This window comes from Dendrobates tinctorius, unplaced genomic scaffold (genome assembly GCF_039654945.1).
Source record: "Dendrobates tinctorius isolate UK_male_01 unplaced genomic scaffold, ASM3965494v1 ptg000462l, whole genome shotgun sequence".
Lineage (NCBI taxonomy): Eukaryota > Metazoa > Chordata > Amphibia > Anura > Dendrobatidae > Dendrobates > Dendrobates tinctorius.
The window spans coordinates 437,501-464,491 of NW_027362124.1; the positions used below are offsets into that span (position 1 = coordinate 437,501).

At 38.5% G+C, this 26,991-nt stretch overlaps 13 non-coding genes across 13 annotated transcripts; 10 read left to right on the forward strand and 3 right to left on the reverse strand.

Annotated features, from left to right (window-relative positions):
• Window positions 1-1,532: 1,532 nt before the first annotated feature.
• TRNAS-UGA (transfer RNA serine (anticodon UGA)) lies at window positions 1,533-1,614 on the reverse strand. Its single transcript has one exon. It is a non-coding gene; the product is annotated as a tRNA-Ser (tRNA).
• Window positions 1,615-3,249: 1,635 nt separating this feature from the next.
• On the reverse strand, window positions 3,250-3,331 carry TRNAS-AGA (transfer RNA serine (anticodon AGA)). Its single transcript has one exon. It is a non-coding gene; the product is annotated as a tRNA-Ser (tRNA).
• A 3,237-nt stretch (window positions 3,332-6,568) lies between these two features.
• On the reverse strand, window positions 6,569-6,650 carry TRNAS-AGA (transfer RNA serine (anticodon AGA)). Its single transcript has one exon. It is a non-coding gene; the product is annotated as a tRNA-Ser (tRNA).
• Window positions 6,651-11,650: 5,000 nt separating this feature from the next.
• Window positions 11,651-11,732, forward strand: TRNAS-UGA (transfer RNA serine (anticodon UGA)). Its single transcript has one exon. It is a non-coding gene; the product is annotated as a tRNA-Ser (tRNA).
• Window positions 11,733-13,376: 1,644 nt separating this feature from the next.
• On the forward strand, window positions 13,377-13,458 carry TRNAS-AGA (transfer RNA serine (anticodon AGA)). The gene has a single exon. It is a non-coding gene; the product is annotated as a tRNA-Ser (tRNA).
• A 3,312-nt stretch (window positions 13,459-16,770) lies between these two features.
• TRNAS-AGA (transfer RNA serine (anticodon AGA)) lies at window positions 16,771-16,852 on the forward strand. Its single transcript has one exon. It is a non-coding gene; the product is annotated as a tRNA-Ser (tRNA).
• A 3,336-nt stretch (window positions 16,853-20,188) lies between these two features.
• TRNAS-UGA (transfer RNA serine (anticodon UGA)) lies at window positions 20,189-20,270 on the forward strand. The gene has a single exon. It is a non-coding gene; the product is annotated as a tRNA-Ser (tRNA).
• A 1,663-nt stretch (window positions 20,271-21,933) lies between these two features.
• On the forward strand, window positions 21,934-22,015 carry TRNAS-UGA (transfer RNA serine (anticodon UGA)). The gene has a single exon. It is a non-coding gene; the product is annotated as a tRNA-Ser (tRNA).
• A 654-nt stretch (window positions 22,016-22,669) lies between these two features.
• Window positions 22,670-22,741, forward strand: TRNAQ-UUG (transfer RNA glutamine (anticodon UUG)). The gene has a single exon. It is a non-coding gene; the product is annotated as a tRNA-Gln (tRNA).
• Window positions 22,742-23,648: 907 nt separating this feature from the next.
• On the forward strand, window positions 23,649-23,730 carry TRNAS-AGA (transfer RNA serine (anticodon AGA)). Its single transcript has one exon. It is a non-coding gene; the product is annotated as a tRNA-Ser (tRNA).
• Window positions 23,731-24,385: 655 nt separating this feature from the next.
• On the forward strand, window positions 24,386-24,457 carry TRNAQ-UUG (transfer RNA glutamine (anticodon UUG)). The gene has a single exon. It is a non-coding gene; the product is annotated as a tRNA-Gln (tRNA).
• Window positions 24,458-25,387: 930 nt separating this feature from the next.
• Window positions 25,388-25,469, forward strand: TRNAS-UGA (transfer RNA serine (anticodon UGA)). Its single transcript has one exon. It is a non-coding gene; the product is annotated as a tRNA-Ser (tRNA).
• Window positions 25,470-26,123: 654 nt separating this feature from the next.
• Window positions 26,124-26,195, forward strand: TRNAQ-UUG (transfer RNA glutamine (anticodon UUG)). Its single transcript has one exon. It is a non-coding gene; the product is annotated as a tRNA-Gln (tRNA).
• The last annotated feature ends 796 nt before the right edge of the window (window positions 26,196-26,991 follow it).

Genomic DNA, 26,991 nt, shown 5'->3' on the forward strand with positions numbered 1-26,991 from the left:
AAATGTAAAGAAAATACAAGGTCTCAGTAAAATGCAAAAATCTGATTTAAAGTCATCATCAATGGGAACCATTCACAGTTTAAAGCTTTTCCCTCTTCATAATGTGGATTTGGAGTCAGTCAGCTCCAAAAACATCTTTAAAAATAATCCAAAAATGCTGAGAAGACTGAACATAATCATTTCCAAGTAAAAAAGACTTGATGTTCATTTGATCAGGCTTTGGAGCGTCTATTAACCATCTCAAGTTTCCAAAAATGTCCAGCGGTTAACTGAAATTACCATATCAATCTTCAGCTGTTTTTCACTTTGAACAGCTCCATACCTATAATACAAGTCAACGGTAAGGTTCGAAAGACCCTATAAAGGGTCCTGATTGACTTTTGTGTGCTACAAAAAAAGCCACAAAACACATTCAAAAGACGCCGAAAAGAATTTTTAGAAAAACACCACCAAAAATTTTTGTAAGGCACTTTAGGAAATTCTGGAAAACACAAGAAAAGATGGCTTAGAGAAAAATCAAAAACACTTCCTGAAGCCATTTTGGCTTCAAATCCTTGTCAGATTCACCCACTTGGAAAGAATGGTATGTGAATATTGACTCAAGTTACAGAGTATGAGATTGCGTGGTATGACATAGACAATTTTAATTTTTGCTAATCCTACTTGATTGACAGCTTTGACCATGGTATTCCATGAATCCTTGAACTCTTTTTTTGTCTTTTATTATGTGGATTTTAAATTGCTTGTTTCATCATAAACATTGGGCATCGTCGATCTGAGTGCAGATGGAAAAATAGAAATGTTTGCCCAGGTTCCACTGAGATTTGAATTCAGATAACAGGATTCAAAGTCCAGAGTGCTAACCATTACACCATGGAACCAACCATTTCACAGTCATGGCTGCGGCTTGTTGTGCTGAATAAAGCATATGAAATCTTGAATGATGGCGAAAACAGGCTCCAAAGCTGCAGTGCAAATCTGCAATCATACACAATGGTAAATTGATATCTTATAACCTTTCATTCCACAAATTTACCAACGTTTCCACGATATCACAGCTAGCGCAGTTTGAAATGTTGATGAAAAGTGGCTAGTGAAAAGATTTCTGTATCTGTTACTTGGAAAAAGTGTGAAAAAAATAAATTGCAAAACTTATACTGTTAGAAAACTGTTCATCCAGTAGTCGATAAAGATTAGCATTGCATGGTAAAAGGCTTCATCTGAGAGATAATTTAAGGTTTGTGCAAATCAAAGTGCATGTCCCAGTCCATTAGCCAGGACAGCGGTCTGTGGCTGCTGGACAAGATCAAGAGAAAATCCTCTTACCTGATGGCACCCACGGTGCTTCTTTTGATTAGCGGCAAGTAGCACATGTAATGTTGCTACAGAATAGATTATCTAAAGAACAGTCAAAGATAAAGTCAGTTTGGTCCTGGAAACTCGCTCCATCACAGATCACTGTCATGGGGAATAGACTAGTAAACATGCAAATTGAACAAAGATAAAAGGTCAAAAAGATATTGAAACATAGACGTAATCGGCAGGATTTGAACCTGTGTGGGGAGACCCCAATGGATTTCAAGTCCATCGCCTTAACCACTCGGCCACGACTACTCGGACGTCAAGCTGTTATGAGTTTCATACACGTTTTCTAATAGCACCATGATCAAGCTCAGTGATCAACCCTCTGGAAGACATCTCAGAAAATGAAAGGAAAATACAAGGTCTCAGTAAAATGCAAAAATCTGATTTAAAGTCATCATCAATGGGAACCATTCACAGTTTAAAGCTTTTCCCTCTTCATAATGTGGATTTGGAGTCAGTCAGCTCCAAAAACATCCTTAAAAATAATCCGAAAATGCTGAGAAGACTGAAAATAATCATTTCCAAGTAAAAAAGACTTGGTGTTCATTTGATCAGTCTTTGGAGCGTCTATTAACCATGTCAAGTTTCCAAACATGTCCAGCGGTTAACTGAAATTACCATATCAATCTTCAGATGTTTTTCACTTTGAACAGCTCCATACCTATACTACAAGTCAAGGGTAAGGTTCGAAAGACCCTATAAAGGGTCCTGATTGACTTTTGTGTGCTACAAAAAAAGCCACAAAACACATTCAAAAGACGCCGAAAAGAATTTTTAGAAAAACACCACCAAAAATGTTTATAAGGCACTTTAGGAAATTCTGGAAAACACAAGAAAAGATGGCTTAGAGAAAAATCGAAAACACTTCCTGAAGCCATTTTGGCTTCAAATCCTTGTCAGATTCACCCACTTGGAAAGAGTGTTATGTGAATATTGACTCAAGTCACAGAGTATGAGATTGCTTGGTATGACATAGACAATGAGTGACATAGACAATTTTAATTTTTGCTAATACAACTTGATTGACAGCTTTGGTATTCCATGAATCCTTGAACTTTTTTTTTGTCTTTTATTATGTGGATTTTAAATTGCTTGTTTCATCAAAAACATTGGGCATCGTCGATCTGAGTGCAGATGGAAAAATCGAAATGTGTGCCCAGGTTTCAATGAGATTTGAGTTCAGCTAACAGGATTCAAAGTCAAGAGTGCTAACCATTACACCATGGAACCATCCATTACACAGTCATGGCTGCGGCTTGTTGTGCTGAGTAAAGCATATGAAATCGTGAACGATGGCGAAAACAGGCTCCAAAGCTGCAGTGCAAATCTGCAATCATACACAATGGTAAATTGATATCTTATAACCTTTCATTCCACAAATTTACCAACATTTCCACGATATCACAGCTAGGACAGTTTGAAATGTTGATGAAAAGTGGCTAGTAAAAAGATTGCTGTATCTGTTACTTGGAAAAAGTGTGAAAAAAATAAATTGCAAAACTTATACTGTTAGAAAACTGTTCATCCAGTAGTTGATAAAGATTAGCATTGCATGGTAAAAGGCTTCATCTGAGAGATAATTTAAGGTTTGTGCAAATCAAAGTGCATGTCCCAGTCCATTAGCCAGGACAGCGGTCTGTGGCTGCTGGACAAGATCAAGAGAAAAACCTCTTACCTGATGGCACCCACGGTGCTTCTTTTGATTAGTGGCAAGTCGCACATGTAATGTTGCTCCAGAATAGATTATCTAAAGAACAGTCAAAGATAAAGTCAGTTTGGTCCTAGAAACTCGCTCCATCACAGATCACTGTCATGGGGAATAGACTAGTAAACATGCAAATTGAACAACAAAGATAAAAGGTCAAAAACTTTTTGAAACATAGATGTAGTCGGCAGGATTTGACCCTGCGCGGGGAGACCCCAATGGATTTCTAGTCCATCGCCTTAACCACTCGGCCACGACTACACGGACGCCAAGCTGTTATGAGTTTCACACATGTTTTCTAATAGCACCATGATCAAGCTCAGTGATCAACCCTCTGGAAGACATCTCAGAAAATGAAAGGAAAATACAAGGTCTCAGTAAAATGCAAAAATCTGATTTAAAGTCATCATCAATGGGAACCATTCACAGTTTAAAGCTTTTCCCTCTTCATAATGTGGATTTGGAGTCAGTCAGCTCCAAAAACATCCTTAAAAATAATCCGAAAATGCTGAGAAGACTGAAAATAATCATTTCCAAGTAAAAAAGACTTGGTGTTCATTTGATCAGTCTTTGGAGCGTCTATTAACCATGTCAAGTTTCCAAAAATGTCCAGCGGTTAACTGAAATTACCATATCAATCTTCAGATGTTTTTCACTTTGAACAGCTCCATACCTATACTACAAGTCAACGGTAAGGTTCGAAAGACCCTATAAAGGGTCCTGATTGACTTTTGTGTGCTACAAAAAAAGCCACAAAACACATTCAAAAGACGCCGAAAAGAATTTTTAGAAAAACACCACCAAAAATGTTTATAAGGCACTTTAGGAAATTCTGGAAAACACAAGAAAAGATGGCTTAGAGAAAAATCCAAAAACACTTCCTGAAGCCATTTTGGCTTCAAATCCTTGTCAGATTCACCCACTTGGAAAGAGTGTTATGTGAATATTGACTCAAGTCACAGAGTATGAGATTGCTTGGTATGACATAGACAATGAGTGACATAGACAATTTTAATTTTTGCTAATACAACTTGATTGACAGCTTTGGTATTCCATGAATCCTTGAACTCTTTTTTTGTCTTTTATTATGTGGATTTTAAATTGCTTGTTTCATCATAAACATTGGGCATCGTCGATCTGAGTGCAGATGGAAAAATCGAAATGTGTGCCCAGGTTCCAATGAGATTTGAACTCAGATCACAGAATTCAAAGTCCAGAGTGCTAACCATTACACCATGGAACCAACCATTACACAGTCATGGCTGCTGCTTGTTGTGCTGAATAAAGCATATGAAATCGTGAACGATGGCGAAAACAGGCTCCAAAGCTGCAGTGCAAATCTGCAATCATACACAATGGTAAATTGATATTTTATAACCTTTCATTCCACAAATTTACCAACATTTCCACGATATCACAGCTAGGACAGTTTGAAATGTTGATGAAAAGTGGCTAGTAAAAAGATTGCTGTATCTGTTACTTGGAAAAAGTGTGAAAAAAATAAATTGCAAAACGTATACTGTTAGAAAACTGTTCATCCAGTAGTCGATAAAGATTAGCATTGCATGGTAAAAGGCTTCATCTGAGAGATAATTTAAGGTTTGTGCAAATCAAAGTGCATGTCCCAGTCCATTTGCCAGGACAGAGGTCTGTGGCTGCTGGACAAGATCAAGAGAAAAACCTCTTACCTGATGGCACCCACGGTGCTTCTTTTGATTAGCGGCAAGTCGCACATGTAATGTTGCTCCAGAATAGATTATCTAAAGAACAGTCAAAGATAAAGTCAGTTTGGTCCAAGAAACTCGCTCCATCACAGATCACTGTCATGGGGAATAGACTAGTAAACATGCAAATTGAACAACAGAGATAAAAGGTCAAAAAGTTATTGAAACATAGACGTAGTCGGCAGGATTTGCACCTGCGCGGGGAGACCCCAATGGATTTCTTGCCCATCGCCTTAACCACTCGGACACGACTACTCGGACTTCAAGCTGTTATGAGTTTCACACACGTTTTCTAATAGCACCATGATCAAGCTCAGTGATCAACCCTCTGGAAGACATCTCAGAAAATGAAAAGAAAATACAAGGTCTCAGTAAAATGCAAAAATCTGATTTAAAGTCATCATCAATGGGAACCATTCACAGTTTAAAGCTTTTCCCTCTTCATAATGTGGATTTGGAGTCAGTCAGCTCTGAAATTAGAACTGAAATTACCATATCAATCTTCAGCTGTTTTTCACTTTGAACAGCTCCATACCTATACTACACGTCAACGGTAAGGTTCGAAAGACCCTATAAAGGGTCCTGAATGACTTTTGTGTGCTACAAGAAAAGCCACAAAACACATTCAAAAGACGCCGAAAAGAATTTTTAGAAAAACACCACCAAAAATGTTTATAAGGCACTTTAGGAAATTCTGGAAAACACAAGAAAAGATGTCTTAGAGAAAAATCAAAAACACTTCCTGAAGCCATTTTGGCTTCAAATCCTTGTCAGATTCACCCACTTGGAAAGAGTGTTATGTGAATATTGACTCAAGTCACAGAGTATGAGATTGCTTGGTATGACATAGACAATGAGTGACATAGAAAATGAGTGATATAGACAATTTTAATTTTTGCTAATACAACTTGATTGACAGCTTTGGTATTCCATGAATCCTTGAACTCTTTTTTTGTCTTTTATTATGTGGATTTTAAATTGCTTGTTTCATCTTAAACATTGGGCATCGTCGATCTGAGTGCAGATGGAAAAATCGAAATGTGTGCCCAGGTTCCACTGAGATTTGAACTCAGATCACTGGATTCAAAGTCAAGAGTGCTAACCATAACATCATGGAACCAACCATGCCTCAGACATGGCTGCGGCTTGTTGTGCTGAATAAAGCATATGAAATCGTGAACGATGGCGAAAACAGGCTCCAAAGCTGCAGTGCAAATCTGCATTCATACACAATGGTAAATTGATATCTTATAACCTTTCATTCCACAAATTTACCAACATTTCCACGATATCACAGCTAGCGCAGTTTGAAATGTTGATGAAAAGTGGCTAGTGAAAAGATTGCTGTATCTGTTACTTGGAAAAAGTGTGAAAAAAATAAATTGCAAAACTTATACTGTTAGAAAACTGTTCATCCAGTAGTCGATAAAGATTAGCATTGCATGGTAAAAGGCTTCATCTGAGAGATAATTTAAGGTTTGTGCAAATCAAAGTGCATGTCCCAGTCCATTAGCCAGGACAGCGGTCTGTGGCTGCTGGACAAGATCAAGAGAAAATCCTCTTACCTGATGGCACCCACGGTGCTTCTTTTGATTAGCGGCAAGTAGCACATGTAATGTTGCTACAGAATAGATTATCTAAAGAACAGTCAAAGATAAAGTCAGTTTGGTCCAGGAAACTCGCTCCATCACAGATCACTGTCATGGGGAATAGACTAGTAAACATGCAAATTGAACAACAAAGATAAAAGGTCAAAAAAATATTGAAACATAGACATAATCGGCAGGATTTGAACCTGCGCGGGGAGACCCCAATGGATATCTAGTCCATCGCCTTAACCACTCGGCCACGACTACTCAGACGTCAAGCTGTTATGAGTTTCACACACGTTTTCTAATAGCACCATGATCAAGCTCAGTGATCAACCCTCTGGAAGACATCTCAGAAAATGAAAAGAAAATACAAGGTCTCAGTAAAGTGCAAAAATCTGATTTAAAGTCATCATCAATGGGAACCATTCACAGTTTAAAGCTTTTCCCTTTCATAATGTGGATTTGGAGTCAGTCAGCTCCAAAAACATCCTTAAAAATAATCCGAAAATGCTGAGAAGACTGAACATAATAATTTCCAAGTAAAAAAGACTTGATGTTCATTTGATCAGGCTTTGGAGCGTCTATTAACCATGTCAAGTTTCCAAAAATGTCCAGCGGTTAACTGAAATTACCATATCAATCTTCAGCTGTTTTTCACTTTGAACAGCTCCATACCTATACTACAAGTCAACGGTAAGGTTCGAAAGACCCTATAAAGGGTCCTGATTGACTTTTGAGTGCTACAAAAAAAGCCACAAAACACATTCAAAAGACGCCGAAAAGAATTTTTAGAAAAACACCACCAAAAATGTTTATAAGGCACTTTAGGAAATTCTGGAAAACACAAGAAAAGATGGCTTAGAGAAAAATCAAAAACACTTCCTGAAGCCATTTTGGCTTCAAATCCTTGTCAGATTCACCCACTTGGAAAGAGTGTTATGTGAATATTGACTCAAGTCACAGAGTATGAGATTGCTTGGTATGACATAGACAATGAGTGACATAGACAATTTTAATTTTTGCTAATCCTACTTGATTGACAGCTTTGACCATGGTATTCCATGAATCCTTGAACTCTTTTTTTGTCTTTTATTAAGTGGATTTTAAATTGCTTGTTTCATAATAAACATTGGGCATCGTCGATGTGAGTGGAGATGGAAAAATCGAAATGTGTGCGCAGGTTCCACTGAGATTTGAACTCAGCTCACTGGATGCAAAGACCAGATTGCTAACCATTACACCATGTAACCAACAATGACACAGTCATGGCTGCAGCTTGTTGTTCTGAATAAAGCATATGAAATCGTGAATGATGGCGAAAACAGGCTCCAAAGCTGCAGTGCAAATCTGCAATCATACACAATGGTAAATTGAAATCTTATAACCTTTCAGTCCACAAATTTACCAACATTTGCACGATATCACAGCTAGCACAGTTTGAAATGTTGATGAAAAGTGGCTAGTAAAAAGATTGCTGTATCTGTTACTTGGAAAAAGTGTGAAAAAAATAAATTGCAAAACTTATACTGTTAGAAAACTGTTCATCTAGTAGTCGATAAAGATTAGCATTGCATGGTAAAAGGCTTCATCTGAGAGATAATTTAAGGTTTGTGCAAATCAAAGTGCATGTCCCAGTCCATTAGCCAGGACAGCGGTCTGTGGCTGCTGGACAAGATCAAGAGAAAAACCTCTTACCTGATGGCACCCACGGTGCTTCTTTTGATTAGCGGCAAGTCGCACATGTAATGTTGCTCCAGAATAGATTATCTAAAGAACAGTCAAAGATAAAGTCAGTTTGGTCCGAGAAACTTGCTCCATCACATATCACTGTCATGGGGAATAGACTAGTAAACATGCAAATTGAACAACAAAGATAAAAGGTCAAAAAGTTATTGAAACATAGACGTAGTCAGCAGGCTTTGAACCTGCACGGGGAGACAATGGATTTCTAGTCCATCGCCGAAACCACTCGGCCGCAACTACTCGGACGTCAAGCTGTTATGAGTTTCACACACGTTTTCTAATAGCACCATGATGAAGCTCAGGGATCAACCCTCTGGAAGACATCTCAGAAAATGAAAAGAAAATACAAGGTCTCAGTAAAATGCAAAAATCTGATTTAAAGTCATCATCATCAATGGGAACCATTCACAGTTTAAAGCTTTTCCCTCTTCATAATGTGGATTTGGAGTCAGTCAGCTCCAAAAACATCCTTAAAAATAATCCGAAAATGCTGAGAAGACTGAACATAATCATTTCCAAGTAAAAAAGACTTGATGTTCATTTGATCAGGCTTTGGAGCGTCTATTAACCATCTCAAGTTTCCAAAAATTTCCAGCGGTTAACTGAAATTACCATATCAATCTTCAGCTGTTTTTCACTTTGAACAGCTCCATACCTATAATACAAGTCAACGGTAAGGTTCGAAAGACCCTATAAAGGGTCCTGATTGACTTTTGTGTGCTACAAAAAAAGCCACAAAACACATTCAAAAGACGCCGAAAAGAATTTTTAGAAAAACACCACCAAAAATGTTTATAAGGCACTTTAGGAAATTCTGGAAAACACAAGAAAAGATGGCTTAGAGAAAAATCAAAAACACTTCCTGAAGCCATTTTGGCTTCAAATCCTTGTCAGATTCACCCACTTGGAAAGAGTGTTATGTGAATATTGACTCAAGTCACAGAGTATGAGATTGCTTGTTATGACATAGACAATGAGTTTTGTTTCCTGAAGCTAATTTTACATTTTGCTTATCCTACTTGATTGATAGCTTTTGCAAAAATCTGATTTAAAGTCATCATTAGTGTTGAGAGATACCGTTCGATACCCAAAAGTATCGTATCGGATGGTATCGCCCGATACGAAAAAAATATTGGGTATCGCCGATTCCGATACCGGAAGTCCCATTCAAGTCAATGGGACTTCCGGTATCGGAATTAAAAAAAGCCCTTTATTTCCTTGTTGGCTAATTCTACATAATTGAAAACAAATAAGAATCATGTAGAATGTATTGGTGGAGGAGACAAATAAAGGCATAGTGGTTTATTCAAATCACATGGCATAGCATTAATTCCAATTTTTTTTTTCAAGACGTTCGGAGTTAAAAAGATATTGACTATGTTAACCTTTTTTTTATATTTTGTCAGATATGTATGTTTCACAACTTCCATGCTCTTCACCTTCTTTTGTACTTCTCCCACACTTTCTCCTTCATGAACGCAGCAGTAGCATTTTTTTCATCAACTTTTTCTTCACCTTATTCATCTTCTTCTTCATCTTCTTCCCATTAATTTTTTTTTCCATTCTTCATATTCTTCTTATTCAGCTATTATTAACTTTAATATGCTATTTCTTCATCTTCTTCCTATTCTTCTTTGTCTTCATTTTCTTATGATGACAGGCATTCCTGTAGTACTTATCTATAAAAGTTATAAGATTACACCTTACGTTCTGCCTGTCACTAAAGATTTACAACAGGATTTGTCCGCGCTCAGTTTGGCCTGCAGCAGGGGCACCACGAGGAGGAACGGACTCACCCCCATTTACTGCTTAGTCTTCTTCTGCTTATAATTTTGATTTCTTCTATGCTGATTTTTAGTCTTATGCTTAATGTTCTTCTGCTTTCTGTTCTTCTGCTTTTGCTTCTTCTGCTTCTTGTTCTTCTGTCTTTTGTTCTGTATCTTGGTGGTTGTCTTCATGTTCTTTGTTCTCTTGGTCTTATTATTTAGGGTCATATTTCTGGTCTTCTTTGGTGTGGTCTTCAGGGTCGTCGTCATCAGGGTCGTCGTCATGGAGATCAATAAGGATTACCAAAGACAATTTCAAAAAGCTTGATCTTGGAAATGTAGCAGAAGGTACAAGAAGGCTGAGAAACTGGCGAGAACCAGCAGACAGTGCTGGCACCTGGATGGGTAGCAGAAGGAACAAGAGCCAATGGCACTACCGAGGACCAACTGACGGTGCTGGACCACGGTTACTAAGCAGAAGGTACCTGTGCTAAAAAGCACTACCAAGAACCAGCTGACGGTGCTGGACCTCGGATACCGAGATGGAGGCACCTAGGCCAAAGGCTGTGGCGAGCACCAGCAGACAGTGCTGGCACCCAGATGGGTAGCAGAAGGAACAAGAGCCAATGGCACTACCAAGGACCAACTGACGGTGCTGGACCACGGTTACTAAGCAGAAGGTACCTGTGCTAAAAAGCACTACCAAGGACCAGCTGACGGTGCTGGACTTTGGATACCGAGTTGGAGGCACCTAGGCCAAAGGCCCTGGCGAGAACCAGCAGACAGTGCTGGAACCCGGATGGGTGGCAGGAGGTACCCATTCAAAGCAAAGTAGCCAGGCCGCAAGCCGGCCGCAGTTACCGAAACCCACAGTCCTACAGGGGGTCCATGTCCCATTGGCACTACGGATCCAGCCTTCAGTGCCAGTTCCCGCAGCCCACATAGGAGTCACCTAAACTGCAGGCACCGTAGAGTCGGCTAACCCGGCCGCAAGACGACAGGACAACGGATTGGTGGCATAGTGACCTTGACACTACCCGGAAACAGCAGGCGTGCTGAAAACAGGCTGGGCAACAGGGAGTACCCGTGCCAAAGACACTGCTGAGAACCAGCTGACAGTGCTGGAACCCAGATGGGTAGCAAAAGCTACAAGAGCCAATGGCACTACCGAGGAACAGCTGACGGTGCTGGACCACGGTTACTAGGCAGGAGGTACCTGTGCTAGCAAGCACTGCCTTGGCAGTTGATGGTGGCAAGTCCAGCTAACGGTGCTGGACTTCGGATACCGAGATGGAGGCACCTAGGCCAAAGGCTGTGGCGAGAACTACTGAACGTGCAAACCACCCTTGGGGGTGAAGGGGTTAAGGTTTGTGCACATCAAAGCACATGTCCCAGTCCATCAGCCAGGACAGCGGTCTGTGGCTGCTGGACAAGATCAAGAGAAAAACCTCTTACATGATGGCACCCACGGTGCTTCTTTTGATTAGCGGCAAGTCGCACATGTAATGTTGCTCCAGAATAGATTATCTAAAGAACAGATAAAGATAAAGTCAGTTTGGTCCTAGAGACTCGCTCCATCACAGATCACTGTCATGGGGAATAGACTAGTAAACATGCAAATTGAACAACAAAGATAAAATGTCAAAAAGTTATTGAAACATAGACGGCAGGATTTGAACCTGTGCGGGAAAACCCCAATGGATTTCTAGTCCATGTTAAAAACATGTGTGAAGTTCATAACAGCTTGACGTCCGAGTAGTCGTGGCCGAGTGGTTAAGGCGATGGACTTGAAATCCATTGGGGTCTCCCCACGCAGGTTCAAATCCTGCCGACTACGTCTATGTTTCAATAACTTTTTGACCTTTTATCTTTGTTGTTCAATTTGCATGTTTACTAGTCTATTCCCCATGACAGTGATCTGTGATGGAGCGAGTTTCCAGGACCAAACTGATTTTATCTTTGACTGTTCTTTAGATAATCTATTCTGGAACAACATTACATGTGCGACTTGCCGCTAATCAAAAGAAGCACCGTGGGTGCCATCAGGTAAGAGGTTTTTCTCTTGATCTTGTCCAGCAGCCACAGACCGCTGTCCTGGCTAATGGACTGGGACATGCACTTTGATTTGCACAAACCTTAAATTATCTCTCAGATGAAGCCTTTTACCATGCAATGCTAATCTTTATCGACTACTGGATGAACAGTTTTCTAACAGTATAAGTTTTGCAATTTATTTTTTTCACACTTTTTCCAAGTAACAGATACAGCAATCTTTTTACTAGCCACTTTTCATCAACATTTCAAACTGCACTAGCTGTGATATCGTGGAAATGTTGGTAAATTTGTGGAATGAAAGGTTATAAGATATCAATTTACCATTGTGTATGATTGCAGATTTGCACTGCAGCTTTGGAGCCTGTTTTCGCCATCGTTCACGATTTCATATGCTTTATTCAGCACAACAAGCCGCAGCCATGACTGAGTCATTGTTGGTTCCATGGAGTAATCGTTAGCACTCTGGACTTTGAATCCAGTGATTTGAGTTCAAATCTCAGTGGAACCTGGGCACACATTTCAATTTTTCCATGTGCACTCAGATCGACGATGCCCAATGTTTATGATGAAACAAGCAATTTAAAATCCACATAATAAAAGACAAAAAAAGGGTTCAAGGATTCATGGAATACCATGATCAAAGCTGTCAATCAAGTAGGATTAGCAAAAATTAAAATTGTCTATATCACTCATTGTCTATGTCATACCAAGCAATCTCATACTCTGTGACTTGAGTCAATATTCACATAACACTCTTTCCAAGTGGGTGAATCTGACAAGGATTTGAAGCCAAAATGGCTTCAGGAAGTGTTTTTGATTTTTCTCTAAGCCATCTTTTCTTGTGTTTTCCAGAATTTCCTAAAGTGCCTTATAAACATTTTTGGTGGTGTTTTTCTAAAAATTCTTTTCGGCGTCTTTTGAATGTGTTTTGTGGCTTTTTTTGTAGCACACAAAAGTCAATCAGGACCCTTTATAGGGTCTTTCGAACCTTACCCTTGACTTGTATTATAGGTATGGAGCTGTTCAAAGTGAAAAACATCTGAAGATTGATATGGTAATTTCAGTTAACCGCTGGACATTTTTGGAAACTTGAGATGGTTAATAGACGCTCCAAAGCCTGATCAAATGAACATCAAGTCTTTTTTACTTGGAAATGATTATGTTCAGTCTTCTCAGCATTTTCGGATTATTTTTAAGTATGTTTTTGGAGCTGACTGACTCCAAATCCACATTATGAAGAGGGAAAAGCTTTAAACTGTGAATGGTTCCCATTGATGATGATGACTTTAAATCAGATTTTTGCATTTTACTGAGACCTTGTATTTTCTTTTCATTTTCTGAGATGTCTTCCAGAGGGTTGATCACTGAGCTTGATCATGGTGCTATTAGAAAACGTGTGTGAAACTCATAACAGCTTGATGTCCGAGTAGTCGTGGCCGAGTGGTTAAGGCGATGGACTAGAAATCCATTGGGGTCTCCCCGCGCAGGTTCAAATCCTGCCGACTACGTCTGTTTTAATATCTTTTTGACCTTTTATCTTTGTTGTTCAATTTGCATGTTTACTAGTCTATTCCCCATGACAGTGATCTGTGATGGAGCGAGTTTCCAGGACCAAACTGATTTTATCTTTGACTGTCCTTTAGATAATCTATTCTGGAGCAACATTACATGTGCGACTTGCCGCTAATCAAAAGAAGCACCGTGGGTGCCATCAGGTAAGAGGTTTTTCTCTTGATCTTGTCCAGCAGCCACAGACCGCTGTCCTGGCTAATGGACTGTGACATGCACTTTGATTTGCACAAACCTTAAATTATCTCTCAGATGAAGCCTTTTACCATGCAATGCTAATCTTTATCAACTAGTGGATGAACAGTTTTCTAACAGTATAAGTTTTGCAATTTATTTTTTTCACACTTTTTCCAAGTAACAGATACAGCAATCTTTTTACTAGCCACTTTTCATCAACATTTCAAACTGTCCTAGCTGTGATATCGTGGAAATGTTGGTAAATTTGTGGAATGAAAGGTTATAAGATATCAATTTACCATTGTGTATGATTGCAGATTTGCACTGCAGCTTTGGAGCCTGTTTTCGCCATCGTTCACGATTTCATATGCTTTATTCAGCAAAACAAGCCGCAGCCATGATTGCGTCATGGTTGGATCCATGGTGTAATGGTTAGCACTCTGGACTTTGAATCCAGTGATCTGAGTTCAAATCTCAGCAGAACCTGGGCACACATTTTGATTTTTCCATCTGCACTCAGATCGACGATGCCCAATGTTTATGATGAAACAAGCAATTTAAAATCCACATAATAAAAGACAAAAAAAGAGTTCAAGGATTCATGGAATACCATCGTCAAAGCAGTAGGATTAGGATCAAGTAGGATTAGCAAAAATTAAAATTGTCTATGTCATACCAAACAATCTCATACTCTGTGAATAGAGTCAATATTCACATAACACTCTTTCCAAGTGGGTTTATCTGGCAAGGATTTGAAGCCAAAATGGCTGTAGGAAGTGTTTTCGATTTTTCTCTAAGCCATCTTTTCTTGTGTTTTCCAGAATTTCCTAAAGTGCCTTATAAACATTTTTGGTGGTGTTTTTCTAAAAATTCTTTTCGGCGTCTTTTGAATGTGTTTTGTGGCTTTTTTTGTAGCACACAAAAGTCAATCAGGACCCTTTATAGGGTCTTTCGAACCTTACCCTTGACTTGTATTATAGGTATGGAGCTGTTCAAAGTGAAAAACAGCTGAAGATTGATATGGTAATTTCAGTTAACTGCTGGACATTTTTTGGAAACTTCAGATGGTTAATAGACGCTCCAAAGCCTGATCAAATGAACATCAAGTCTTTTTTACTTGGAAATGATTATGTTCAGTCTTCTCAGCATTTTCGGATTATTTTTAAGGATGTTTTTGGAGCTGACTGACTCCAAATCCACATTATGAAGAGGGAAAAGCTTTAAACTGTGAATGGTTCCCATTGATGATGACTTTAAATCAGATTTTTGCATTTTACTGAGACCTTGTATTTTCTTTTCTTTTTCTGAGATGTCTTCCAGAGGGTTGATCACTGAGCTTGATCATGGTGCTATTAGAAAACGTGTGTGAAACTCATAACAGCTTGACGTTTAAATAGTCGTGGCCGAGTGGTTAAGGCGATGGGCTAGAAATCCATAGGGGTCTCCCTGCGCAGGTGCAAATCCTGCCGACTACGTCTATGTTTAAAATAACTTTTTGACCTTTTATCTTTGTTGTTCAATTTGCATGTTTACTAGTCTATTCCCCATGACAGTGATCTGTGATGGAGCGAGTTTCTAGGACCAAACTGACTTTATCTTTGACTGTTCTTTAGATAATCTATTCTGGAGCAACATTACATGTGCGACTTGCTGCTAATCAAAAGAAGCACCGTCGGTGCCATCAGGTAAGAGGTTTTTCTCTCGATCTTGTCCAGCAGCCACAGACCGCTGTCCTGGCTAATGGACTGGGACTTGCACTTTGATTTGCGCAAACCTTAAATTATCTCTCAGATGAAGCCTTTTACCATGCAATGCTAATCTTTATCGACTACTGGATGAACAGTTTTCTAACAGTATAAGTTTTGCAATTTATTTTTTTCACACTTTTTCCAAGTAACAGATACAGCAATCTTTTTACTAGCCACTTTTCATCAACATTTCAAACTGCGCTAGCTGTGATATCGTGGAAATGTTGGTAAATTTGTGGAATGAAAGTTTATAAGATATCAATTTACCATTGTGTATGATTGCAGATTTGCACTGCAGCTTTGGAGCCTGTTTTCGCCATCGTTCACGATTTCATATGCTTTATTCAGCAAAACAAGCCGCAGCCATGATTGCGTCATGGTTGGTTCCATGGTGTAATGGTTAGCACTCTGGACTTTGAATCCAGTCATCTGAGTTCAAATCTCAGTAGAACTTGGGCAAACATTTTGATTTTTCCATCTGCACTCAGATCGACGATGCCCAATGTTTATGATGAAACAAGCAATTTAAAATCCACATAATAAAAGACAAAAAAAGAGTTCAAGGATTCATGGTCAAAGCTGTCAATATCACTCATTGTCTATGTCATACCAAGCAATCTCATACTCTGTGACTTGAGTCAATATTCACATAACACTCTTTCCAAGTGGGTGAATCTGACAAGGATTTGAAGCCAAAATGGCTTCAGGAAGTGTTTTTGATTTTTCTCTAAGCCATCTTTTCTTGTGTTTTCCAGAATTTCCTAAAGTGCCTTATAAACATTTTTGGTGGTGTTTTTCTAAAAATTCTTTTCGGCGTCTTTTGAATGTGTTTTGTGGCTTCTTTTGTAGCACACAAAAGTCAATCAGGACCCTTTCTAGGGTCTTTCGAACCTTACCGTTGACTTGTATTAAAGGTATGGAGCTGTTCAAAGTGAAAAACAGCTGAAGATTGATATGGTAATGTCAGTTAACCGCTGGACATTTTTGGAAACTTGAGATGTTTAATATACGCTCCAAAGCCTAATCAAATGAACATCAAGTCTTTTTTACTTGGAAATGATTATGTTCAGTCTTCTCAGCATTTTTGGATTATTTTTAAGGATGTTTTTGGAGCTGACTGACTCCAAATCCACATTATGAAGAGGGAAAAGCTTTAAACTGTGAATGGATCCCATTGATGATGACTTTAAATCAGATTTTTGCATTTTACTGAGACCTTGTATTTTCTTTTCATTTTCTGAGATGTCTTCCAGAGTGTTGATCACTGAGCTTGATCATGGTGCTATTAGAAAACGTGTGTGAAACTCATAACAGCTTGATGTCCGAGTAGTCGTGGCCGAGTGGTTAAGGCGATGGACTAGAAATCCATTGGGGTCTCCCCGCGCAGGTTCAAATCCTGCCGACTACGTCTGTTTTAATATCTTTTTGACCTTTTATCTTTGTTGTTCAATTTGCATGTTTACTAGTCTATTCCCCATGACAGTGATCTGTGATGGAGCGAGTTTCCAGGACCAAACTGATTTTATCTTTGACTGTCCTTTAGAAAATCTATTCTGGAGCAACATTACATGTGCGACTTGCCGCTAATCAAAAGAAGCACCGTGGGTGCCATCAGGTAAGAGGTTTTTCTCTTGATCTTGTCCAGCAGCCACAGACCGCTGTCCTGGCTAATGGACTGTGACATGCACTTTGATTTGCACAAACCTTAAATTATCTCTCAGATGAAGCCTTTTACCATGCAATGCTAATCTTTATCAACTAGTGGATGAACAGTTTTCTAACAGTATAAGTTTTGCAATTTATTTTTTTCACACTTTTTCCAAGTAACAGATACAGCAATCTTTTTACTAGCCACTTTTCATCAACATTTCAAACTGTCCTAGCTGTGATATCGTGGAAATGTTGGTAAATTTGTGGAATGAAAGGTTATAAGATATCAATTTACCATTGTGTATGATTGCAGATTTGCACTGCAGCTTTGGAGCCTGTTTTCGCCATCGTTCACGATTTCATATGCTTTATTCAGCAAAACAAGCCGCAGCCATGATTGCGTCATGGTTGGATCCATGGTGTAATGGTTAGCACTCTGGACTTTGAATCCAGTGATCTGAGTTCAAATCTCAGCAGAACCTGGGCACACATTTTGATTTTTCCATCTGCACTCAGATCGACGATGCCCAATGTTTATGATGAAACAAGCAATTTAAAATCCACATAATAAAAGACAAAAAAAGAGTTCAAGGATTCATGGAATACCATCGTCAAAGCAGTAGGATTAGGATCAAGTAGGATTAGCAAAAATTAAAATTGTCTATGTCATACCAAACAATCTCATACTCTGTGAATAGAGTCAATATTCACATAACACTCTTTCCAAGTGGGTTTATCTGGCAAGGATTTGAAGCCAAAATGGCTGCAGGAAGTGTTTTCGATTTTTCTCTAAGCCATCTTTTCTTGTGTTTTCCAGAATTTCCTAAAGTGCCTTATAAACATTTTTGGTGGTGTTTTTCTAAAAATTCTTTTCGGCGTCTTTTGAATGTGTTTTGTGGCTTTTTTTGTAGCACACAAAAGTCAATCAGGACCCTTTATAGGGTCTTTCGAACCTTACCCTTGACTTGTATTATAGGTATGGAGCTGTTCAAAGTGAAAAACAGCTGAAGATTGATATGGTAATTTCAGTTAACTGCTGGACATTTTTTGGAAACTTCAGATGGTTAATAGACGCTCCAAAGCCTGATCAAATGAACATCAAGTCTTTTTTACTTGGAAATGATTATGTTCAGTCTTCTCAGCATTTTCGGATTATTTTTAAGGATGTTTTTGGAGCTGACTGACTCCAAATCCACATTATGAAGAGGGAAAAGCTTTAAACTGTGAATGGTTCCCATTGATGATGACTTTAAATCAGATTTTTGCATTTTACTGAGACCTTGTATTTTCTTTTCTTTTTCTGAGATGTCTTCCAGAGGGTTGATCACTGAGCTTGATCATGGTGCTATTAGAAAACGTGTGTGAAACTCATAACAGCTTGACGTTTAAATAGTCGTGGCCGAGTGGTTAAGGCGATGGGCCAGAAATCCATTGGGGTCTCCCTGCGCAGGTGCAAATCCTGCCGACTACGTCTATGTTTAAAATAACTTTTTGACCTTTTATCTTTGTTGTTCAATTTGCATGTTTACTAGTCTATTCCCCATGACAGTGATCTGTGATGGAGCGAGTTTCTAGGACCAAACTGACTTTATCTTTGACTGTTCTTTAGATAATCTATTCTGGAGCAACATTACATGTGCGACTTGCTGCTAATCAAAAGAAGCACCGTCGGTGCCATCAGGTAAGAGGTTTTTCTCTCGATCTTGTCCAGCAGCCACAGACCGCTGTCCTGGCTAATGGACTGGGACTTGCACTTTGATTTGCGCAAACCTTAAATTATCTCTCAGATGAAGCCTTTTACCATGCAATGCTAATCTTTATCGACTACTGGATGAACAGTTTTCTAACAGTATAAGTTTTGCAATTTATTTTTTTCACACTTTTTCCAAGTAACAGATACAGCAATCTTTTTACTAGCCACTTTTCATCAACATTTCAAACTGCGCTAGCTGTGATATCGTGGAAATGTTGGTAAATTTGTGGAATGAAAGTTTATAAGATATCAATTTACCATTGTGTATGATTGCAGATTTGCACTGCAGCTTTGGAGCCTGTTTTCGCCATCGTTCACGATTTCATATGCTTTATTCAGCAAAACAAGCCGCAGCCATGATTGCGTCATGTTTGGTTCCATGGTGTAATGGTTAGCACTCTGGACTTTGAATCCAGTCATCTGAGTTCAAATCTCAGTAGAACTTGGGCAAACATTTTGATTTTTCCATCTGCACTCAGATCGATGATGCCCAATGTTTATGATGAAACAAGCAATTTAAAATCCACATAATAAAAGACAAAAAAAGAGTTCAAGGATTCATGGTCAAAGCTGTCAATATCACTCATTGTCTATGTCATACCAAGCAATCTCATACTCTGTGACTTGAGTCAATATTCACATAACACTCTTTCCAAGTGGGTGAATCTGACAAGGATTTGAAGCCAAAATGGCTTCAGGAAGTGTTTTTGATTTTTCTCTAAGCCATCTTTTCTTGTGTTTTCCAGAATTTCCTAAAGTGCCTTATAAACATTTTTGGTGGTGTTTTTCTAAAAATTCTTTTCAGCGTCTTTTGAATGTGTTTTGTGGCTTCTTTTGTAGCACACAAAAGTCAATCAGGACCCTTTATAGGGTCTTTCGAACCTTACCGTTGACTTGTATTATAGGTATGGAGCTGTTCAAAGTGAAAAACATCTGAAGATTGATATGGTAATTTCAGTTAACCGCTGGACATTTTTGGAAACTTGAGATGGTTAATAGATGCTCCAAAGCCTGATCAAATGAACATCAAGTCTTTTTTACTTGGAAATGATTATGTTCAGTCTTCTCAGCATTTTCGTATTATTTTTAAGGATGTTTTTGGAGCTGACTGACTCCAAATCCACATTATGAAGAGGGAAAAGCTTTAAACTGTGAATGGTTCCCATTGATGATGACTTTAAATCAGATTTTTGCATTTTACTGAGACCTTGTATTTTCTTTTCATTTTCTGAGATGTCTTCCAGAGGGTTGATCACTGAGCGTGATCATGGTGCAATAACTTGGTGCAATAGTTTTCTAATAAGAAAACATGTGTGAAGCTCATAACAGCTTGACATCCGAGTAGTCGTGGCCGAGTGGTTAAGGCGATGGACTTGAAATCCATTGGGTTCTCCCCGCGCAGGTTCAAATCCTGCCGACTATGTCTATGTTTCAATAACTTTTTGACCTTTTATCTTTGTTGTTCAATTTGCATGTTTACTAGTCTATTCCCCATGACAGTGATCTGTGATGGAGCGAGTTTCTAGGACCAAACTGACTTTATCTTTGACTGTTCTTTAGATAATCTATTCTGGAGCAACATTACATGTGCGACATGTCGCCAATCAAAAGAAACACCGTGGGTGCCATCAGGTAAGAGGTTTTTCTCTTGATCTTGTCTAGCAGCCACAGACCGCTGTCCTGGCTAATGGACTGGGACATGCACTTTGATTTGCACAAACCTTAAATTATCTCTCAGATGAAGCCTTTTACCATGCAATGCTAATCTTTATCGACTACTGGATGAACAGTTTTCTAACAGTATAAGTTTTGCAATTTATTTTTTTCACACTTTTTCCAAGTAACAGATGCAGCAATCTTTTTACTAGCCACTTTTCATCAACATTTCAAACTGCGCTAGCTGTGATATCGTGGAAATGTTGGTAAATTTGTGGAATGAAAGGTTATAAGATATCAATTTACCATTGTGTATGATTGCAGATTTGCACTGCAGCTTTGGAGCCTGTTTTCGCCATCGTTCACGATTTCATATGCTTTATTCAGCAAAACAAGCCGCAGCCATGATTGTGTCATGGTTGGTTCCATGGTGTAATGGTTAGCACTCTGGACTTTGGATCCAGTGATCTGAGTTGAAATCTCAGTAGAACCTGAGCACACATTTTGATTTTTCCATCTGCACTCAGATCGACGATGTGCAATGTTTATGATGAAACAAGCAATTTAAAATACACATAATAAAAGACAAAAAAAGAGTTCAAGGATTCATGGAATACCATGGTCAAAGCTGTCAATCAAGTAGGATTAGCAAAAATTAAAATTGTCTGTCACTCATTGTCTATGTCATACGAAGCAATCTCATACTCTGTGACTTGAGTCAATATTCACATAACACTCTTTCCAAGTGGGTGAATCTGACAAGGATTTGAAGCCAAAATGGCTTCAGGAAGTGTTTTTGATTTTTCTCTAAGCCATCTTTTCTTGTGTTTTCCAGAATTTCCTAAAGTGCCTTATAAACATTTTTGGTGGTGTTTTTCTAAAAATTCTTTTCGGCGTCTTTTGAATGTGTTTTGTGGCTTTTTTTGTAGCACACAAAAGTCAATCAGGACCCTTTATAGGGTCTTTCGAACCTTACCGTTGACTTGTATTATAGGTATGGAGCTGTTCAAAGTGAAAAACAGCTGAAGATTGATATGGTAATTTCAGTTAACTGCTGGACATTTTTGGAAACTTGAGATGGTTAATAGACGCTCCAAAGCCTGATCAAATGAACATCAAGTCTTTTTTACTTGGAAATGATTATGTTCAGTCTTCTCAGCATTTTCGGATTATTTTTAAGGATGTTTTTGGAGCTGACTGACTCCAAATCCACATTATGAAGAGGGAAAAGCTTTAAACTGTGAATGGTTCCCATTGATGATGACTTTAAATCAGATTTTTGTATTTTACTGAGACCTTGTATTTTCCTTTCATTTTCTGAGATGTCTTCCAGAGGGTTGATCACTGAGCGTGATCATGGTGCAATAACTTGGTGCAATAGTTTTCTAATAAGAAAACATGTGTGAAGCTCATAACAGCTTGACATCCGAGTAGTCGTTGCCGAGTGTTTAAGGCGATGGACTTGAAATCCATTGGGGTCTCCCCTCGCAGGTTCAAATCCTGCCGACTACGTATTTGTTTTAATAACCTTTTGACCTTTTATCTTTTTTGTTCAATTTGCATGTTTACTAGTCTATTCCCCATGACAGTGATCTGTGATGGAGCGAGTTTCTAGGACCAAACTGACTTTATCTTTGACTGTTCTTTAGATAATCTATTCTGGAGCAACATTACATGTGCGACTTGTCGCCAATCAAAAGAAACACCGTGGGTGCCATCAGGTAAGAGGTTTTTCTCTCGATCTTGTCCAGCAGCCACAGACCGCTGTCCTGGCTAATGGACTGGGACATGCACTTTGATTTGCACAAACCTTAAATTATCTCTCAGATGAAGCCTTTTACCATGCAATGCTAATCTTTATCGACTACTGGATGAACAGTTTTCTAACAGTATAAGTTTTGCAATTTATTTTTTTCACACTTTTTCCAAGTAACAGATACGGCAATCTTTTTACTATCCACTTTTCATCAACATTTCAAACTGCGCTAGCTGTGATATCGTGGAAATGTTGGTAAATTTGTGGAATTAAAGGTTATAAGATATCAATTTACCATTGTGTATGATTGCAGATTTGCACTGCAGCTTTGGAGCCTGTTTTCGCCATCGTTCACGATTTCATATGCTTTATTCAGCAAAACAAGCCACAGCCATGATTGCATCATGGTTGGTTCCATGGTGTAATGGTTAGCACTCTGGACTTTGAATCCAGTGATCTGAGTTCAAATCTCAGTGGAACCTGGGCACACATTTCAATTTTTCCATGTGCACTCAGATCGACGATGCCCAATGTTTATGATGAAACAAGCAATTTAAAATCCACATAATAAAAGACAAAAAAAGAGTTCAAGGATTCATGGAATACCATGATCAAAGCTGTCAATCAAGTAGGATTAGCAAAAATTAAAATTGTCTATATCACTCATTGTCTATGTCATACCAAGCAATCTCATACTCTGTGACTTGAGTCAATATTCACATAACACTCTTTCCAAGTGGCTGAATCTGACAAGGATTTGAAGCCAAAATGGAAGTGTTTTTGATTTTTCTCTAAGCCATCTTTTCTTGTGTTTTCCAGAATTTCCTAAAGTGACTTATAAACATTTTTGGTGGTGTTTTTCTAAATATTCTTTTCGGCGTCTTTTGAATGTGTTTTGTGGCTTTTTTTGTAGCACACAAAAGTCAATCAGGACCCTTTATAGGGTCTTTCGAACCTTACCGTTGACTTGTATTATAGGTATGAAGCCGTTCAAAGTGAAAAACAGCTGAAGATTGATATGGTAATTTCAGTTAACCGCTGGACATTTTTGGAAACTTGAGATGGTTAATAGACGCTCCAAAGCCTGATCAAATGAACATCAAGTCTTTTTTACTTGGAAATGATTATGTTCAGTCTTCTCTGCATTTTCGTATTATTTTTAAGGATGTTTTTGGAGCTGACTGACTCCAAATCCACATTATGAAGAGGGAAAAGCATTAAACTGTGAATGGTTCCATTGATGATGACTTTAAATCAGATTTTTGCATTTTACTGAGACCTTGTATTTTCTTTTCTTTTTCTGAGATGTCTTCCAGAGGGTTGAACACTGAGCGTGATCATGGTGCTGTTAGAAAACGTGTGTGAAACTCATAACAGCTTGACTTCTGAGTAGTCGTGGCCGAGTGGTTAAGGCGATGGGCTAGAAATCCATTGGGGTCTCCCCGCGCAGGTGCAAATCCTGCCGACTACGTCTATGTTTAAAATAACTTTTTGACCTTTTATCTTTGTTGTTCAATTTGCATGTTTACTAGTCTATTCCCCATGACAGTGATCTGTGATGGAGCGAGTTTCTAGGACCAAACTGACTTTATCTTTGACTGTTCTTTAGATAATCTACTCTGGAGCAACATTACATGTGCGACTTGCTGCTAATCAAAAGAAGCACCGTGGGTGCCATCAGGTAAGAGGTTTTTCTCTCGATCTTGTCCAGCAGCCACAGACCGCTGTCCTGGCTAATGGACTGGGACATGCACTTTTATTTGCACAAACCTTAAATTATCTCTCAGATGAAGCCTTTTACCATGCAATGCTAATCTTTATCGACTACTGGATGAACAGTTTTCTAACAGTATAAGTTTTGCAATTTATTTTTTTCACACTTTTTCCAAGTAACAGATACAGCAATCTTTTTACTAGCCACTTTTCATCAACATTTCAAACTGCGCTAGCTGTGATATCGTGGAAATGTTGGTAAATTTGTGGAATGAAAGGTTATAAGATATCAATTTACCATTGTGTATGATTGCAGATTTGCACTGCAGCTTTGGAGCCTGTTTTCGCCATCGTTCACGATTTCATATGCTTTATTCAGCAAAACAAGCCGCAGCCATGATTGTGTCATGGTTGGTTCCATGGTGTAATGGTTAGCACTCTGGACTTTGAATCCAGTGATCTGAGTTCAAATCTCAGTAGAACCTGGGCACACAATTCGATTTTTCCATCTGCACTCAGATCGACGATGCCCAATGTTTATGATGAAACAAGCAATTTAAAATCCACATAATAAAAGACAAAAAAAGAGTTCAAGGATTCATGGAATACCATCGTCAAAGCAGTAGGATTAGGATCAAGTAGGATTAGCAAAAATTAAAATTGTCTATGTCATACCAAACAATCTCATACTCTGTGAATAGAGTCAATATTCACATAACACTCTTTCCAAGTGGGTTAATCTGACAAGGATTTGAAGCCAAAATGGCTGCAGGAAGTGTTTTTGATTTTTCTCTAAGCCATCTTTTCTTGTGTTTTCCAGAATTTCTTAAAGTGCCTTATAAACATTTTTGGTGGTGTTTTTCTAAATATTCTTTTCGGCGTCTTTTGAATGTGTTTTGTGGCTTTTTTTGTAGCACACAAAAGTCAATCAGGACCCTTTATAGGGTCTTTCGAACCTTACCGTTGACTTGTAGTATAGGTATGGAGCTGTTCAAAGTGAAAAACAGCTGAAGATTGATATGGTAATTTCAGTTAACCGCTGGACATTTTTGGAAACTTGAGATGGTTAATAGACGCTCCAAAGCCTGATCAAATGAACATCAAGTCTTTTTTACTTGGAAATGATTATGTTCAGTCTTCTCAGCATTTTCGTATTATTTTTAAGGATGTTTTTGGAGCTGACTGACTCCAAATCCACATTATGAAGAGGGAAAAGCATTAAACTGTGAATGGTTCCCATTGATGATGACTTTAAATCAGATTTTTGCATTTTACTGAGACCTTGTATTTTCTTTTCTTTTTCTGAGATGTCTTCCAGAGGGTTGATCACTGAGCGTGATCATGGTGCAATAACTTGGTGCAATAGTTTTCTAATAAGAAAACATGTGTGAAGCTCATAACAGCTTGACATCCGAGTAGTCGTGGCCGAGTGGTTAAGGCGATAGACGTGAAATCCATTGGGGTCTCACCGCGCAGGTTCAAATCCTGCCGACTATGTCTATGTTTCAATAACTTTTTGACCTTTTATCTTTTTTGTTCAATTTGCATGTTTACTAGTCTATTGACTATGACAGTGATCTGTGATGGAGCGAGTTTCTAGGACCAAACTGACTTTATCTTTGACTGTTCTTTAGATAATCTATTCTGGAGCAACATTACATGTGCGACATGTCGCCAATCAAAAGAAACACCGTGGGTGCCATCAGGTAAGAGGTTTTTCTCTTGATCTTGTCTAGCAGCCACAGACCGCTGTCCTGGCTAATGGACTGGGACATGCAATTTGATTTGCACAAACCTTAAATTATCTCTCAGATGAAGCCTTTTACCATGCAATGCTAATCTTTATCGACTACTGGATGAACAGTTTTCTAACAGTATAAGTTTTGCAATTTATTTTTTTCACACTTTTTCCAAGTAACAGATACAGCAATCTTTTTACTAGCCACTTTTCATCAACATTTCAAACTGCGCTAGCTGTGATATCGTGGAAATGTTGGTAAATTTGTGGAATGAAAGGTTATAAGATATCAATTTACCATTGTGTATGATTGCAGATTTGCACTGCAGCTTTGGAGCCTGTTTTCGCCATCGTTCACGATTTCATATGCTTTATTAAGCAAAACAAGCCGCAGCCATGATTGCGTCATGGTTGGTTCCATGGTGTAATGGTTAGCACTCTGGACTTTGAATCCAGTGATCTGAGTTCAAATCTCAGTAGAACCAGGGCACACATTTCAATTTTTCCATCTGCACTCAGATCGACGATGCCCAATGTTTATGATGAAACAAGCAATTTAAAATCCACATAATAAAAGACCAAAAAAGAGTTCAAGGATTCATGGTCAAAGCTGTCAATATCACTCATTGTCTATGTCATACCAAGCAATCTCATACTCTGTGACTTGAGTCAATATTCACATAACACTCTTTCCAAGTGGGTGAATCTGACAAGGATTTGAAGCCAAAATGGCTTCAGGAAGTGTTTTTGATTTTTCTCTAAGCCATCTTTTCTTGTGTTTTCCAGAATTTCCTAAAGTGCCTTATAAACATTTTTGGTGGTGTTTTTCTAAAAATTCTTTTCGGCGTCTTTTGAATGTGTTTTGTGGCTTCTTTTGTAGCACACGAAAGTCAATCAGGACCCTTTATAGGGTCTTTCGAACCTTACCGTTGACTTGTATTATAGGTATGGAGCTGTTCAAAGTGAAAAACATCTGAAGATTGATATGGTAATTTCAGTTAACCGCTGGACATTTTTGGAAACTTGAGATGGTTAATAGATGCTCCAAAGCCTGATCAAATGAACATCAAGTCTTTTTTACTTGGAAATGATTATGTTCAGTCTTCTCAGCATTTTCGGATTATTTTTAAGGATGTTTTTGGAGCTGACTGACTCCAAATCCACATTATGAAGAGGGAAAAGCTTTAAACTGTGAATGGTTCCCATTGATGATGACTTTAAATCAGATTTTTGCATTTTACTGAGACCTTGTATTTTCTTTTCATTTTCTGAGATGTCTTC